At 50.7% G+C, this 17,159-nt stretch overlaps 1 protein-coding gene across 5 annotated transcripts in view; it reads left to right on the top strand.

The window, feature by feature from the left end:
• TOX2 (TOX high mobility group box family member 2) overlaps positions 1-17,159 on the top strand; it is a 157,131-nt gene that overhangs the window by 18,739 nt on the left and 121,233 nt on the right. For 2 of the 5 annotated variants that reach the window (XM_015148956.3, XM_028828434.2), the window contains exon 1: positions 12,249-12,390. The exons of the other annotated variants lie outside the window; for them this stretch is intronic. The gene's annotated coding sequence lies outside the window, so the exon portion shown is untranslated. Of the gene's footprint in view, positions 1-12,248; positions 12,391-17,159 lie in introns of those variants that run through there. 5 annotated transcript variants of the gene reach the window in all.

Here is a 17,159-nt window from a genome sequence, read left to right on the forward strand (position 1 = left end):
GGAGGAGAACGTAGAGGAATGGGGAAGGGCAGAGGCATTTATTTAGTATCCATCATAGGATGGGTATTTCACTTACATTATTTATTTAATATTCACAACAATCCTATTTAGAAAGCCACCTCCACTGTGCAGGTGAGGAGCTGAGGTTCGAGAGGTAAGGGCACTGGGCCGGGGTCACAGTGGGATTGGAACCCAAACCTGCTTGCCAGAAACATACTTTCTCTTCCTAAGGGACCACACCACATAGGGAGAGGGTGTGTGGAAAGGGGAGGGGAGCTGGCGGCCTTGGGAATTACTGCAGACCTGACTGGATAGGCAGAAGCTCGTATAGAGGGGCTAGGAGGACACTCAGTGCCAGGCTCTGGGGTTTGGATGCTGTACTGGGGAGCCATGGAGGGCTTTGGGGCAGGCGCGATGGTGCAGTGTCATACCCTCTGCCCTGGGACCCCCTTCCCAACCCAACTCTGAGCCTGCTTCTCCACATTGTCCGCCCTCCCTGGATATTCAGGCTTCGTGTGTGTGTGTGTGTGTGTGTGTGTGTGTGTGTGTGTGTGTGTTGGGGTGGCTGGAGTCCATCCTACACCCTTGCTATAGATCATTTTTTGGACATTTGGGCTACTCCGGGCAAAGGTAATCTATTTTTGCTGTAAGTGTTTTGTGGGGTAGAGGCCAGGCCAAGCTGCCAGCAGCATCCCTGGAGTCATGCTCTGTCCAGGAATCTTGGTGACAGCTGGGTGTCTGGCCACTGTAGTGAGCCTTCTTTCTCTCCCCTTCCCATGCAGCCAGCCCCGTTCTGTGCACTGGTGCCTTGGGGGTGAGTGGAGGAAGGAGCACAACTCATTATCCCAGATGAAGACAGACTGAGCTTGGGTGCGTCAGGACCTTGCGGGGAGGATTTGGTTCTGAATTATCTTCAGTCTTCTTCGCTCTGTTCTCCACCTCTGTGGCCTGAGTTTTCTCTCCCAGTCAAAGCTGGGAACATCCAACTCTTTCTCCGGCATCTTCCCTGTAAGCCTCTCTTGCATAGGATGTTATATAAGTGACAGTCACAGCCTGGAACCTGGCACGAGATGCTGATAGCAAACATGGAAACTGTTAGTGCTAAGCGGTGATGTGGGGATAAGATGGTCGAATGAAAGGTACCAGCAGAGTGGGGGTGGGGACGAGGAGGAACTACTGTTTATTGAATACTTAACTATGTGCCAAGCATTGTGCTATCTTATTTACTGTTTATTGAATACTTAACTATGTGCCAAGCATTGTGCTATCTTTTGTATACTATCTTATTTAACCCCTACAATACCCCTGCAAGTTATGTATTACTATTACCATGCCACAAATGGGATACCTGAAGCTCAGAGACACTTGCCCAAGGTCACACAGCCTGTAAGAAGCAGAGTGGATCTGCCTGTAATCCCAGCACTTTGGGAGGCTGAGGTGGGTGAATCATCTGAGGTCAGGAGTTCGAGACCTGCCTGGCCAACATGGTGAAACCCCGTCTCTACTAAAAATACAAAAATACAAAAAATTAGCTGGGTGTGGCGGCGAGCACCTGTAATCCTAGCTATTCAGGAGGCTGAGGCAAGAGAATCGCTTGAACCCAGGAGGCGGAGGTTGCAGTGAGCCAAGATCGTACCACTGTACTCCAGCCTGGGCAATAAAAGTGAAACTCCGGGTGTGGTGGCTCATGCCTGTAATCCCAGCACTTTGGGGGGCCGAGGCGGGTGGATCACCTGAGGTCAGGAGTTCAGGACCAGCCTGACCAACATGGTGAAACCCCGTCTTTACTAAAAAGACAAAAAATTAGCTGGGCATGGAGGTGCATGCCTGTAATCCCAGCTACTCGGGAGACTGAGACAGGAGAATTGCTTGAACCCGGGAGGTGGAGGTTGCAGTGAGCCAAGATCACACCATTTCACTCCAGCCTGGGCAACAGGAGTGAAACTCCATCTCAAAAAAATAAATAAAATAAAATAAAATAAGAAGCAGAATGGATCATGAACATGAATCCGTCTAGCTCTGAAGTCATGCTCTTTATTCTGCACCACATATTCTTGCGTGCACAGGGGTCTTTAGCTTCCTTTTGGAGACCCTTTCATGTGGTCCTCATTTAGACTCAGACCATTGACCCGAGAAGGCTTGGCATGGCGTATGTCATTCCCGCTGGTGGAGACAGGCAGACCTACCAACAGAGGTGAGTGCCCACCTTGTCCCAGCTCAAGCCAATGTTATAGGCCAGCAGGCTCAAACTCAGGGTCTGAACTTCCCTGATCCCAGCTGCCTCCCAGCCCCCAAGAGGCTTTGTTGTTTTCAACTTGATGTTGAGTAGACCAGACACATGTTCTTTGGCTGTGAGCGTATCAGGGCAAATGCTCTTCTATTAGGTCCTGTATCGGTTGTGTATTGCTGCACAGTAAGCCACCAGAATTAATGGCTTAAAACAACAACCATTTCATTAAGCTCATGATTCTGTGGGTTGGCTGCAAGGCTTCCTGGCTAGGCCGGTTGTCTCTACAGGCTCTCCCTGCATCGTGGTCTGTTGGCCAGTGGCCTGGGAGTTGGGTCATCTAGGACAGCCTCCCTCGCATGGCTGGCAGTTTGCCTGCTGCTGGCTGGGGGCTGGCCGGTTGTTGGCTCAGCTCCCTGCGTGATCTCCTGTCCTCCAGCAGGCTAGCTCGGGCATGTGCACCTGAGGCTCCCAGGCTCCTTGGTGCAGCAAGAAAGAGCAAACCCCAGTGTCCTGGTGCTTTTCAAGCCTCTGCTTGTGTCACATTTGCTGTTGTCCCATTTGTCAAATACAAGTGTATGGCCAAGTCCACATTCAAAGCATAAAGAGAGAACGATAAGAGGAGTGGCAACCTCACAGTGCCGAAGGCATGCATGCAGGACAGGAAGCAATGATTATGATTAGTGGTCATCTTTGTAATCTACATAGCTGCTCCCACTCTTCAGAAAGCAGACATTCATCGAGCCCCTGCTGTGTACCAGGCACTGTGGCAGGGACTCTGGGGTGAACAAGACAGGCCTCGTGCAGTGGGCATGTGGCCTCTAGTCTAGCCAGTGAATAATCACATGATGACACATAACGAAAGCAGAACAGGTGTGATGAAGGAGAGCCACACGGGGCCGGGAGACCAGGCAATGGAGAGCATTGCGGGGACTGTGGGAAGACTAGGAGTTGCTAGATGATGGGTACGGGGGAAGCATTCCAGACAGGGAAGAGCACGTGCAAAGGCCCTGTGGAAGGAGGGGCCCGGCACACTTGACCACCCTAAGAAAGTGCCAGTTTCTTTTAAGTGTTGGCAACCTTGGGCTAAGAAGGGAACTTCTGGTTTGCAGAGGTCCCCTGAGCATTCCCGTGCGGTGCAGTCTCAGGAGTAAGGTAGCCACGGGCAGCTCCTGGGTTTTGTGGGCTGGGATAGGAGACCCAGGAGAGATTGGTGCGTTGGGAAGGGTGTTGTGGGGACAGGGTTCAGCTTGAGGAAGGGGGAGGATGAAGCAAGGAAGGGTCAGTTGCGGAGGATTCGGGAGGACTGGTGTGTGAGGGAAGTGAGGGGGTTTGGACTCAGTCCTGCTGGCTGGTGGTCTTTGAACCGTGGATTGAGAATGAGGTGATCAGATGTTGGGGAGGCCCGTAGGGAGGGTGCACAGAGGAATAACTTGGGGACCCTCCCCAGCCACACCCCAGGTCTCCAACCCTAAGCCAGCCTCTATGTCCATATGCAAGGCTGGGAGGGCCATCCTGGGGGCAACTGGAGCACCGAGTCACCCTGGGGAGCTGCCTGCCCAGTCCCGTAAGCAGCTGTTGATGTTCCTGGAGCCTTCAATAGCTTCTCTCAAGGCAGATCAGGGGCTGTGGTTTTGGAAAAGGCCCAGCATCACTGGGGGCCAGAATAATGATCATAAATGAAGCAGCACAGGTTGGAAAAATGGGAGGAGTCAGGAATGTGGGTCCCTGCTTCTCGCCAATGTCTCCATAAAACCGTGCAAGTAGCTGCCCAGTCCTGAGCCTCAGTTTTCTCATCTGGAAATAGGGCCAGCTCCCACCCTCCCTGGGTTAAGTGAAGAGGAAGCTTTGAGGGCTGTGAATGTCAGCACCTTCAGTCTACTGCTTGTGGACAATGCAGGGACCCCAGTGACTATGCGGGGGAGTGACGCAAACTCTCCTCTTACCAGGACCCATGTCAATGGAACTTTCTTCCCAGAAATAAGCAGAAACCATGGCAACTGGGATACGTCACGTGGACTGGCAGCCTGTCCCAGTGATGGCCAGGAGAAGGGCCCGGCACAGATGCGGGCCCCACTCACAACTCCACCTGCTGTGGGATGACCCACCGGGACCCCTTAGTTCTCCCCTTCTGCCTGAGGTAGGACTGAGAAGTTCAGGCCTGACTTTGGGTTTCCGTTCAACCTCAGATTTTACTATTACTTAATAATGAAATGCTTGTCCCGGAAAGCATGTCTCAAATGAGATAAGTTGAAGCAGTCCTGGCTCCCGCCCCATGTCCTGATGGGTGCACTAGGAGTTATGAGGATGCTGCTGGAGGTGAGCACTGAAATGGCAGCAAATCTACTCTGAGAGGGAGGGCGCTGAGCCTGTGAGCTCCTTCAGTCTTCAGACAGCCAACGAGGTGGTGGCATTAACACCCCACTTTACAGAGAGCCTCAGCTCTTTACCCAGGGTTCACAGCTAGTATTTGAGAGAGCTGGGATCCGAACCTGCATCTTCATGCCCCAGGACTTATTTCCACACTGGCTTTAGCTGAAGTGGAGGCCCAGCCACCACGTGGCAGGCAAAGAGCATTGGTCGTTCCCTGCATTGAGGGGGTGACTGGTCTGTGATGCCTGCCCCCAGCACAGTGGGTCCAGGCATGGTGGAGGGGCGTCTGAGGCGGCTGTGAAGGCCAGGGAGTTTTCCAGCCCTAGTGTTCTGCCTTATGGCCTCCTTGTGCGGCTCTGGCAGGAGTGGGACAGGTGCCCTCGCTTCTAGAAGCATGGTCTTGCCTTAGCTGGGAGTTGAGGGTGGAGCTTCCTGGAGTTGCTGGCTTTACCTGCGTCTACAGCCATCCAGACAGGATGCCAAAGCCCCAGCTTGGGTAACCCCCTTGTCTCTTGGAGCCCCAGTGTCCTTATCTGTAAAATGAGGAGATTAGTGAGTGCCTCAGGGACAGTGTAGCATAGTGGTGGTGGGCATGCCTGTTAGGTCCTAGGACCTTAGTTCCAATTCTCTCTGTGACAGTTACTAGCTGTGCACAGCTAGTAAGTTACTTAACCTCTCTGTGCCTCACCTTCCTCCTCTGTAAAATGGGGATAATAATTGCATCTACTTAATTTGTGGTAAGGTTTGCACAGAGATTTCATCATATTGGAACTGGAGGAGTTGAGTAAGTAGAAAGGATAAAACCTTGGTCTAGCTTCTGCCAATTTCTGGGCAAAAGCTGAAGTTAGCACAAAGTCGGCCCAAGCACTCTCTGCTGCACTCAAAGTACAGTCCTGCTGCCGGAACCCAGCCGGGGGGAGGGTGTATATGTGTAGAGGATGGAAACTGATTAAGAATAGGATGGATGCCAAGACTAGTGAGGCATTTTAACAAAATGCGGCTGGAATGTGGCATTGTGTGTAAGTCCCACAAATGAATACATGTGGTGGGGCTGGAAGATGAGCGAGGGTTCATTTGGTGGACCGTTCGTATAGTCAGACATGAGTTTAAACCGACCTTGCAGCTTAGAAGCTGTGTGACTTCAAGAGCTTCCTTAATGTCTCTGAGCCTGTTGGCACACCTGAAAAGAAAAACAACTCATTTCGTTTTGCTAGATTGTCTAAGGATTAAAGAGGTGACAGAAAGTACCAGTGCCTGGCACAGAGTAGATGCTTACTAAACACCCCAACAGTGTCTTATGGGGTGCTTCTGTGATTCAGTCGGTGCTGCTACTGAGTGACCACAGGGATATGCTCAGATATGCTGCAGAGGTTTCCTTCTGTAGTTAAGGGCAGGGAGTCATGCGCTGTATGAGACATTTTTCCTTAGGGAAAATGAAGTCATGGGACTTGTTCACCTGGATGGTGCAGTGCAGGGGTGTATGGGGCTTGCGGTACTGCAGACAAGTCCCTGGGACAGTGTGACTGAGGGATGGGGCCTTGCGTCTAGGAGCTTGGTGCAGAGCTCAATCAAGAACCTTAAAAGAAAACTGAGGCAGGAGAATGGTGCGAACCTGGGAGGCGGAGCTTGCAGTGAGCTGAGATGGCGCCACTGCACTCCAGCCTGGGCGACAGAGTGAGACTCTGTCTCAGAAAAAGGAAGGAAGGAAGGAAGGAAGGAAGGAAGGAAGGAAGGAAGGAAGGAAGGAGGGAGGGAGGGAGGGAGGGAGGGAGGGAGGGAGGGAGGGAGGGAGGGAAGGAAGGAAGGAAGGAAGGAAGGAAGGAAGGAAGGAAGGAAGGAAAGGAAACACAATGTAAAGCACAATGTAAAGACTTTCTACCTTGAGGGCAGTGGGGGCCATTGAAGGATTTTAAATGGTGGGACGTCACTTTTTTTGTGAAGAGATGGTGTCCTGCTCTGTCACCCAGACTGAAGTGTAGTGGTGTGATTATAGTTCACTGCAGCCTTGAACTCCTGGGCTCAAGTGATCCTACTGCATGAGGCTCCTGAGAGGCTGGGATTACAGTCATGCGCCACCATGCCCAGATAGGTTTTTTTTTTTTTTGGTCTGTTTTTCAGAGATGGGTCTCGATATGTTGCCTAGGCTGGTCTTGAATTCCTGACCTTAAGCAATCCTCCCATCTCGGCCTCTCAAATTGCTGGGATTACAGGTGTGAGCAATCGCACCTGGCAACTTTTTTTTTTTTTTCCCTAAGAAAACTCTACTGATTGGCCTGGAAAATAAATGGGGGAGGGTGAGCTAAAAAGAGGCTGCTATGGGGATCCAGGCCAGAAGGGTGAGAGGCTGAGCCAGAGTCGCAGGGATGGAGCGGGAATGAGAGGTGACTGCAGAGGATGAGGCAGTGATCAGGGCTCCCTAGGGGTGTGGTGTGGCGCATTGGTGGTCAGTGCTTTGCAGAGAGGAGGCACATGGGATTAAGCAAACACAAAATCCCAGTGGGCCTGAGGATGTAGACAGGGCACCTTAGAAGCGCAAAGCGGCTTTAGTCACTTCCCTTGGGTGAGATTTGTTTAATGGAAGCCTGCAGCTTCTCAGCACTTAGCAGGTGCTGACGGGGGCATCACAATATTGTGAAATGCAGCTGTGAAGCCGACTTCATTACCAGCTTACCTGGTGATGAAGCAGCCGCCTTAGTTAGCACTGATGGTTGGGTGTGACAGAGCTAAAATTGAACTTGGCAATTACCGCTCATGAGAGGTTCTCGGTGCTGGGAAAGGAAGGTTCCGTGGAAATCAACCCTGGTAATCACAGGGTTTAAAATTAGTCAGTTACTATTAAGGTTGCTCTGTCAGCGTATGCTTCAGGGTGATGTGAGGGAAGGGGGCGTGGAAGCTTGGGTTTGGGCCATTGTAGGTTACCTTATGTTCACCTGCACTGCATTTAAGAAAAAAAGTTGGTTCTAGGACAAAGGTTTGAGAGTCCCAGTGTTGATATCATGGTGCAGGGTCGCCATTTGGATAATAGGTGATTTTAAAGCCCTGTTCTTTTTCTTTTTTTTTTTTTGAGATGGAATTTCGCTCTTGTTTCCCAGGCTGGAGTGCAATGGTGCCATCTTGGCTCACTGCAACGTCTGCCTCCCAGGATCAAGCGATGCTCCTGCTTCAGCCTCCTGAGTAGCTGGGATTACAGGCACGTGCCACCACACCTGGCTAATTTTTGTATTTTTAGTAGAGACGGGGTTTCACCGTGTTAGCCAGGTTGGTCTCGAACTCCTGACATCATGTGATCCACCCATCTCGGTCTCCCAAAGTGTTGGGATTACAGGCACGAGCCACTGTACCTGGCCTAAAGCCCTGTTCTTTTTATTTGCGTAAGCTCACACCCTCTCTCAGCTTTGGCGTTTTCTATTGACTTGAAGGGGTTTTCTGACTCGCTTCTGGCCTCTCCTTGGGATGTCACGCAGGAAGAGCTCAGCTCTCTGTGGGTTCCTCCTTGCCCCAGAGGAAGGAATGATGTGATATGGTGGAAGGTTCCTGAGTCCTTCACAGAGTTGTTTTTGGTAAACCTTGGCTGGGACATCTAAGCAATCTCAGAATGTTTGTCTCCATTTTGTGAATGGAGAAGACAGCAAGGGGCTGAGATGGGCTTGGTTGCTGCTGTAGTGAAAATCAAAGGACAAAGCTTATAATGATTCAATTGTGAGTTTGCCTGGGCTGTGTGCACTGACCCTCATGAATAAGAAGATGGAAGTCAACTCATTGCTGTGAGGCTCAGCTTCCTCATCTGTAAAATGGGAACTTGTTTTGTGCAGGTGTGAGGATTAAATGACATCATCAAAGCACAGTAGAACCTCAGCATGGTGGCTGTTGGCTATTAACAGTGATGGTTATGGACCAGACCAGGCACTTTCCATCGATGACAGCTGCTTTGCACAAAAACCCCACCAGGAGGGAACTGTTATTCCCATCTTAACATTAGTAAACAAAGGCTCAGAGAGGATCTAAGTTTGGCCAAGATCTAAAGGTACAGCCAGAATTCAAACCCAGGCATTCTGGCCACAGAGCTCGGTCATTGTCCCTGCCCCTCACCCTGGGAAGAGCTGAATAACAAGGAAACAAGTAACATGGCTCATGCCTGTCATCCCAGCACTTTAGGAGGCCAAGACGGGAGGATTGCTTTAGGACAGGAGTTAGAGACCAGCCTGGGCAACATAGTGAGACCCTATTTTTACAAAAAAAGAAAAAATACAAAAATTAGCAGGGTGTCGTGGCACATGCCTGTAGTCCCAGCTACTCGGGAGGCCGAAGCAGGAGGATCTCTTGAGCCCAGGAATTCAAGGCTGTAATGAGTTATGATCACACCACTGCACTGCAGCCTGGGCAATAGAGGGAGACCCTGTCTCAATAAATAAATTAATTAAATAAATACATAAATTAAAAAAAAAAAAAGAAAAGAAGAAAATGAGCAGCCTGGACAAGCTGCCTCCGTGGATAAGAAGAGAGAAGCATTAAAACTGAAAGATCATTTCCAAAAGGCTGCAGCTCCTCCACAGGAAGCTGAGTCATCTCTGTTTTGAACCATAACCATCACGTTGCCTCAGAATCTGAAAAATTAAAAAAGAACTACAAAAATGCTGAGTTTCTTCATGGTGCAGAGGCCCTTCTTGTCTCCACCCCAGAAGGAGCTGAGCAGAGGGGCCATAGAGATGGGACCCCCTCCTCCAACCCGCATTAAATACCTCCAGCTGAAGATTTATTGCAAAGCCAAGAGCACTGCACCTGGAATCCGGTCTCACACCCTGGGATTTGCCTTGCTAAGCCTCCGTTATCCAACCTGCCAGGCAGGTGCACCTGCCCCAGCCCTGCCTTCTCTGTGGGACTGGTGCTCTCGGGATGTATAAGTCAGGATTGGGAGGATGCCTTCTCACCTGCACACCTGTGGATGATACGATCACAGCTCCAAATGCCTCCTCCCAGTACTTGTGGCAGAATCCAGTCCAGAATCTGGGCCTCGGCTTAGCTCCTATAAACTCTCTCTCCTACAGATGGTGGGGTTCAGTAAGCGTTTGATGAAGAATGCAGGGGCTTTCTGTGCTTGTCTGGTATCACCCAGCTTCTGCCTTTTAAAATGCCTTGTTCCTTCTCTATGTACTCAAACTCTGCCCCTTCTCCAAACCTCACCTTTTTCATGAAGCCCTCGCCCAGGCGACCACCCTGAGACCCTTAGCCGTGAGCACTGTCTCAATTATATCATAGTTACTCACCTCTGTGTGTGAGCCGGGCTTCCTGTGAGGACAGGGGCAGTGTTCTGTTCACACATTGCTCCAGCTTCTGGAATTATGACCTATGTGAAGTAGGGAGGAGGCAAAGGTAACAAATAGAAAGTTTTCTGAGTGAATAAATAAGTGAATGAATACATAAATGGTACTTGAAGGATTTTTACCTTTGTGTTTTCTTTGTGACAATCAATTATACCTTTCACTTATCTCGTTTCTGATGAACAAGTTTAACATTTAACAAGCAACATGGCTTCTTTCAACATCAACAAATGCCCATCATTTTCATGGCTGCATAGTATTCCATTCTGTGGACAGCTGTGATTTATTTATGCAATCCTGTATCAATGGACTTTATTGTCATTTTCATCTTCTTATAAATAACGATGCAATAAATATCCTTGTCCACACAAATTTGAGCCTAGAAAGTTCTTTCTCATCCTAAGCTTATAATAACTATTCATGGAGTTTGTTTTTGCACGCTTACAGCTTTGTGTGTGTATGTGTTTCTAAATCTTTGGTATGTCTGAAATTTTCATCCATCTTTGTATCACAGTGCAAAATGCACCTCTCTTTTGCCTTGAGACAAGGGCCATGTGCCTTGGATCTATGAGTTGTGTGCACTTTCTATTTGGTGAGCACCCACTATGTGTCAGGCCCCATGCTGGGAGCCAGGACCCAGAGATGAGCAAGAGAGACGATCATGACCATCAAGAAGCTCCGAGCCTAGCGAAGAACAATAAACACAGAAACAAAAGCCGTCAAACACATAAGCAGAAACCATTGGCTGGAGGAGTGTGCTATGGACAGAGTGATTCCGGTGCAGGTGAGATGAGAGGAACTCTCTGTGGGGAGGAAGGAGATCTTTGAGCAGAGCTGGAAGGATGAGAAGCAGTCCGTTGTGTGCAAGTCAGGGGAAGAGCATTCCAGGAAGAGGGAACAGCATGAAAAAGGTACAGAGGCAGGGAAGCAAGATGTTTTCCTTTCTGGAGCCTTTTGTAATCCCCCTTCCAGCCCCTCCCTCCTCCTGCAGACACGCTGGGCACTAGCCCCCTTTGTCACATGAAATTTGCTGTTCCTAGGCCGTTCTCTCTGTCACTTACTTTAGTATTGTTACAAGTGTTCAGGAATAGGATGATTCCCCAGAGCTCTTCCTGCTTAGTCTGGATCCTCTCAGCTCTGTGATGCCTCCTCAGCAGCCTTTGCTGCTTCTGAAATGTCCAAAAAATTAAAATTAGTTTAATATCACTCGGCACAGTACATGACACTTAATAGGTACTATTAGCCCCATTTTACAGGTGAAGAAACTGAGGCTCAGGGAAGTTAGCCATTCCAGCAGGCAGAGCTAGGATTCAAACCCAGCTCTGTCTTATTTCAAAGTCTGCCTTCTTCATGGAGCCCTAGTTTAACAGCATTTGTGTGAAAGCTGATGAGAGACTGCTGGTTAATCCTTAGTGCCTTGGGCCAGCTTTATTCCAAGCCCGATCAAGGCTTGTGGTGGGTGACCTTGGCCTTTGGCCTGATGGCTTCAGAAGAGTGGAAGGGAACGGGTTGGTGGGGGGGCGGGGGGCGGTTCTTCTTTTTTTGTTTTAAATTACAAATGTTATACATGCTTGTGGTAAAGAAAAAAAAATGAAGCAAGAAAGAAAAAGCAGCAACTGAAAATATCTCCTCCTCCCTAGTGTAACCGCTATTAACAGCCTGGTATCTTTTATAGTCCATGTTCAAACACATACATATATACCATTATTGTTTTTATAAAGATGGAACCATGTCCTTGACTTTTTCTCTCCTCCAGTTCCAAGTCAGTACCTACACGCCTTCCTTGTTCCATCGGATGTATTTCAATTTATTCAACCAGACCCTGGCTTTCAACATTTAGCTGTCTCTAATTCTCTCTGTAACAAGCAACATCCTTGGGCATGCATCCATGCACTGACTACAGGTATTTCTGCAGGATGGATGCTCAGAAGTCTAATTGCTGAATGAAAGGGCATGCAAGTTTCACACGTTGACAGGTGCTGCCAGTTTGCCTTCCGAAGGCTCTTCCAGTGCAACACCCCTCCCAAGGCAGTGTGTGTGAGTGGAGAAGGCTCTTAAGCCACAAGTGACGTGGAGCTGCGCTGTATTTAGGGGCTGCCTCCCCTTCTGCTCCCCGAGACCTGGCGTGGAGACCGCCACCAGGAGCTCCGAACACACAGGCCCAAATTGGAATAGGAGATGGATTTTGATAAAAGAGGTTAAATAACAGGTTTTTCCATTTCACCTTATACGAACGGGATGGGGGGGGTGGGGGTGCTGGGCCTCCAGCCAATAGAGGACCAAGAGTTGTCAGGAGGGCTTATAAAGCTTGCTATTTCTGGCATTTTTTCCTCTTTCTCTGCTGATTATGCAGCAGACTCGCACAGAGGCTGTCGCGGGCGCGTTCTCTCGCTGCCTGGGCTTCTGTGGAATGAGACTCGGGCTCCTTCTACTTGCAAGACGCTGGTGCATTGCAGGTGTGTTCCGCAGAAGGTAAGCAGCGGGTGCCCGCCGCCCCGTGAAGTGGAGGCGGTCAGGCCGTCCCTCTGGGCTGAAGACAGGTGATGTCTGGATGGGGGCAGGCAGGGACCTGGACTGGTGCTTGTCACATTTTGGAATGAAGATGCTTTAGAGGGGCCAGGAGGCCTGCAGTTGGCAGCTCCTCCTTGGAGAGGAATTCTGGAGGCGGTTGGGGCTGGCCTCTGGAGAGCAGGGTCAGGCTGTGGCCTTGGTGCCCAGGCTGCTCGGGAGCATTCATTCATTCATTCATTCAGCACACCCTACAGTGGGCCTGGCCAGGTGTGGGTTGGGGGTCTGGCTGATTCAGACTGGAAACAATGGGAGCAGTGATGGGGATGGCCCATGGCTTGCGAGGAGCCCAGAAAACACCTGGGCTAAAGAGTGACAGGGGCCTTCCAAGAAGGCAAGAGGGGTGAGAAGCAGCTGAGGACGTCACCAGGAATGCCCGAGCTGCCTCTTCCACTGGATTTTGGAGTTTGGGGAATCAATAAAAATTCCTCCCCAAATTTGGTGAATGCCACCTTTTCCTTTTGTTAAGGAAGGACATTGAAAAATAACCAGTTGGGATCTCCACGCACCATACTTTTGTAGAAGAAAGGACAGCAACAAATGAAAAAGGACCTAGTCAGACTTAAGGGGACACACATGCCCTTAATAGGTGGCAGAGATTTCAAATGCAGAAACCTAACTTGAATGGCCATCCCAGCTGTGCCTGGGAGGCTATCTTGGTGATGGGAGTTGGCTGGGTTGGGGGCGGGGCTTGTTGCTGTTGATGGCGCTGCACCCAGCAGACCAGGAGGCCCGACCTCTTCTGGAGCTCTCATTTATCACAGCCATTGGTGAAATCCGGCTTCAAGCATGTGCGTCCCAGCAACAGAAGCCTCCTGCTCAGGTCCGCTTTCCGTCATTTGGAACATCCTGGGTGAACCGGGAGAGACCAGGAAACACCAGCTTCTGTGCCTCCTGGGATGGTTTCCACCTCCACTGTGGCTTTGAAAGCCTGCATGAGGCAGCGGGCCCAGGTCTGCAAGGGAAGGCTGAGGAGCCAGCTGGCCCCAGAAAGTAGCTAACTGGGGTCTGGGTTAGGCACTGCTTACAAATCTCAGCTCGGCCACGAATACAATCTGTGACATAGGGCAAGTTCCTTGAGCTTTCCAAGTCTCAGTCTCTTCATCCATAAAATGGGGACACTGATGCCTACTTGTGTTGTCATGATGGTGTGTATGTATAAGCATTTACGTGTGTTCATGTGTATATGTATGCACACATGCACGTGTTCACACACTGCATAACACTGCCTGGTAGGTGGAAGGACCTCATTAATGAGGCATGAATGAATGAGCTAATAACCTAGGATGTCAGCTCAGCTCAGGAGGAGGGTGTGACTCACAGGGGCATGTGTTTGTGTGCATCTGTGTGTATGATCCAGGGAAATCGCTTCTTGTGCTTAGAGTCAGAGGCTCTGGAATCTGGGGAGCTTGAAGGGAGGGCCACGTCTGTTTCACAGCCCTGGCTGATAGGAATTCTTTGTGTTTCTGGTCACTTCCGTGGGTTCTTGACTGGGAGAGGAGTTTATGGCAGAGACTGGCCATTTTGAAACAGAACCAACCGATCCTTTTAGTGTTAACAATTCCTGAACAACTTACTGAATACCACTCATCAGCACTGTGTTGGCGGCGCCCTGGGAAAACAGCCAGCCAGTAAGCCAGCGTTCAGATTGCTACCTGACGACCTGTTTGCTGAGAGCCCCTGGCTGGGAAGGAAGGTACTGGAAGGAAGGGAGTCTTGGAAGGGAGAGAGTGGCTGAGAATTGCACCCCCACACATGCTCCCTGCCTGGAGAACAGAAGCTGACCCAGGTTTAAGACCTTGTTTGAAGTCATGGCTCTGTTCCTTGCTTGCTGTGTGACCTCAGCAGAGCAACCTCTCTGAGTCAGTTTCCTTGCCTATAAAATGACAGATTGTTAGGAGGACTAAGTGGGATAAAATATATAAAGCACATTGTTGGTGCTCAGTAAATAACGTGTTCTCCTGGGGAGGGAAGAGGCCCTGGAGAGCCTTTGCCTGAAACCAGGGTGTCTGCTGGCACGCAGGGGCCCAAACACGGTGGGCACCTGCTGAATATTTATGGGAAGAATGAAGGTGTGCAGAAGTGGGAGGCCTGAGTTGCAGGGCTTTTCCTGCCATTAGTAATTGCTGTGTGGTCTTGGGCCAGTTCTTCATCCCCTTTGGCCCTCTGATTCCCTCAGAAGAAGAATCCAGGCTGATGGCCTCAACCCCTGGTCTTCCACTGTGTTGGAAATCGGGTGTGTGGGAGCCTCCAGAGCAGGATGAGCTTCATGTTTGAAATTAATTTCCTTTCCTCAGCCGGCGGCATCCCTGATGACTCTCCCCTGCTGCGTTGTGCAGGAACAAACCGGTAATTAATGAAATTGGGAGCAGGGGCGTGGAGGCGAGGTTTCCCGTGGAGGCAGCTGGGGGCCTACTGGGGCAGCCTCTGTGCCACCCACTGGGAGGCCCAGGGCTGCCCAGGAGCTGCCATCTCTGTCCAGCCAGGGGGCCTGGCAGATGTTCACACATCTGGACAGTTGCAAAGTGAGGCCGGAAATATCATAGATGGGGAGATGGGGAGTGAATCCTCCAGCTTCTCCTGGGCCTGGGAAGCCATTTTCCAGGGAGGGCCTTGGGAACCTCCTGCTGTTGGGTGTTGAGCTGAGCCTGGAGTAGGAATTGGGTGGACCTGGATTTTCAGCCGTTGCTCTCTTGACTTCTAGTTGTGAGGCTCGAGGCAGCTCACTTAACCTCCCTGGGTCTTCCTTGCTGTGAAGAGAATGGAGGCCATGGGAGCAGCTGCCACCTAGTCATGGGGGGATTGGTGTAGAAAGGCAGCTTTGATTTGCATGTCCTCACCCCAGGGGGCTCATCTGGAAGGAGACAGTTACTCTCAATGGCCCTTCTCCTGATTCACACCCCCCCCACTTCAAAATTCCTCTTCTACTTTGTGCCCACTTTGTATATATGACTGTCCACTCCTCGGCTTAGGCCACAAATGTGGGATCATCTTTGACCCCTCTGTCTGCCTTACGCCCTGCATCTAATCCGCCTGCACGTGCTGCTGGCTATACCTTCAGGGTGCAATGTTGTCTCCCTGCTTCACTATTACCTGTCACTTGGGTGACTGCAGGAGCCTCCTCCCAGGCCTCCCTGCCTCCACCCTTCCCCCTTAGTCTGTTCTGCTCACAGCAGCCAGTGGGATCTCTGAGAACCGCCTGATGCGCACATCCCTCCCTGCTTAAAGCCTGTGGTTGGGTGTCTTTTATAATCAGCTGGATGCGTTCTGATATCTTTAATATACCCACCTGGGGGAGCTGGGCACCTGTCTGACCTCACTTTTTGCAGTCCACAAGCTAGCGTCTGCCTCCTGCAGAATCACTGTCCTGCTCCCTCCTAAATCCCCTTCCTCACTGACCAAGCTATTGTGCCTCTTCATTTTGCTTTCAGACCCCTTTGTCCAGAATGTGTCTCTTAGCCCTCGGACTCCTGTTTATTCTTGCAGGGGTGGTCACGACGTCCATGGCTTTCCCGAAGCCTTCTCTGATTTCCCCTGCTGTCTACCCGCAACTATCTGAGCCAGGGTCCCCTTCCCTGTGCCCACTTCAGTCATTGTCCACCCCATCAGTGCTGTGATGCTCTGGGAGGACATCACCCACGGCGATGTACCTTTATTCTCACACATGCTGCAAAGCCAGACAGCACAGGAGTATTAATTTAGGCAGTAAATGCAAAGACCTCCCTGCAAATTAAGGGCCTTCAGACCTAGACGGACTGGAGTAGGATCTTCAAACGGTGGTTTGATTTGGCTGTGTGACCTTGGACAAGTCACCTAGCCTCTCTGAGCTTGGAGGGTCACGAGGATTGACGAGATGACATGTATAACGAACATCCCCCTCTTTCCCACTTGCTGGATAGTAATGTTTCCAAAGACACTTGGAATGTTTAACCCCTCACATTTGCTCTGAGCAGAGCAGACTCAACAATGCGCACAAGGAGCCCACCACAGAACCCCAAACAGGAGCAAAAATAGCAGCCATCAGGGCAACCTGAGTTGCAGAAGCCACAGGAAGAAGCCGCAGGCCAGGCGGATGTCAGCTGCTCTGAGGCCCCGCTGAGGTTCCTCGGATGTGCCGAGCTATGCAGCCCTCACGCCTGCCCTCGCTGGCTCCCCAACCACAGCATCAGATAAGGCCGGTGGAAAAAGTGCTGGCTTCCTCTCTCTGGGGAGGGGTAATCTCAGTGCCATCTGTAGGGCACACTCCATCCCCAGTTGCCTCTCTGGCCTCCCCTCCCCCTCCCCCTGCTTGCTCTGCCCGTCTTTGCTGGTCTCTTTGCTGACCAAGGTTACACCTGCCAGTGGCTCCCATCTTAGGGCTTGTACACAGGTTGCTGGGCCCTGGAATGCTGTCCCCAACACATCTGCTAGGCTCACTCCCTCACCTCCTTCCAGTCATGGCTCCACTATCACTTCCTCAGTAAGGCCCACCTTGACTGCTCTGTTTAAACTTGCATACCCTCCATCTCGACGTTCCCAATACCCCTGACCTGCTCAACTCTTTCTTCTTTCTGTAGACCATGAAAGTCACTTATTGACTATGTACTGTTTTCTGTCTCCAGTGCAAGAGCATAAACTCCAGGGGTCTTTGTTCATTGCTGTCTCTCAGGAGCCCAGAATAGTGCCTGGCACCA

This window comes from Macaca mulatta, chromosome 10, assembly GCF_049350105.2.
Source record: "Macaca mulatta isolate MMU2019108-1 chromosome 10, T2T-MMU8v2.0, whole genome shotgun sequence".
NCBI lineage: Eukaryota > Metazoa > Chordata > Mammalia > Primates > Cercopithecidae > Macaca > Macaca mulatta.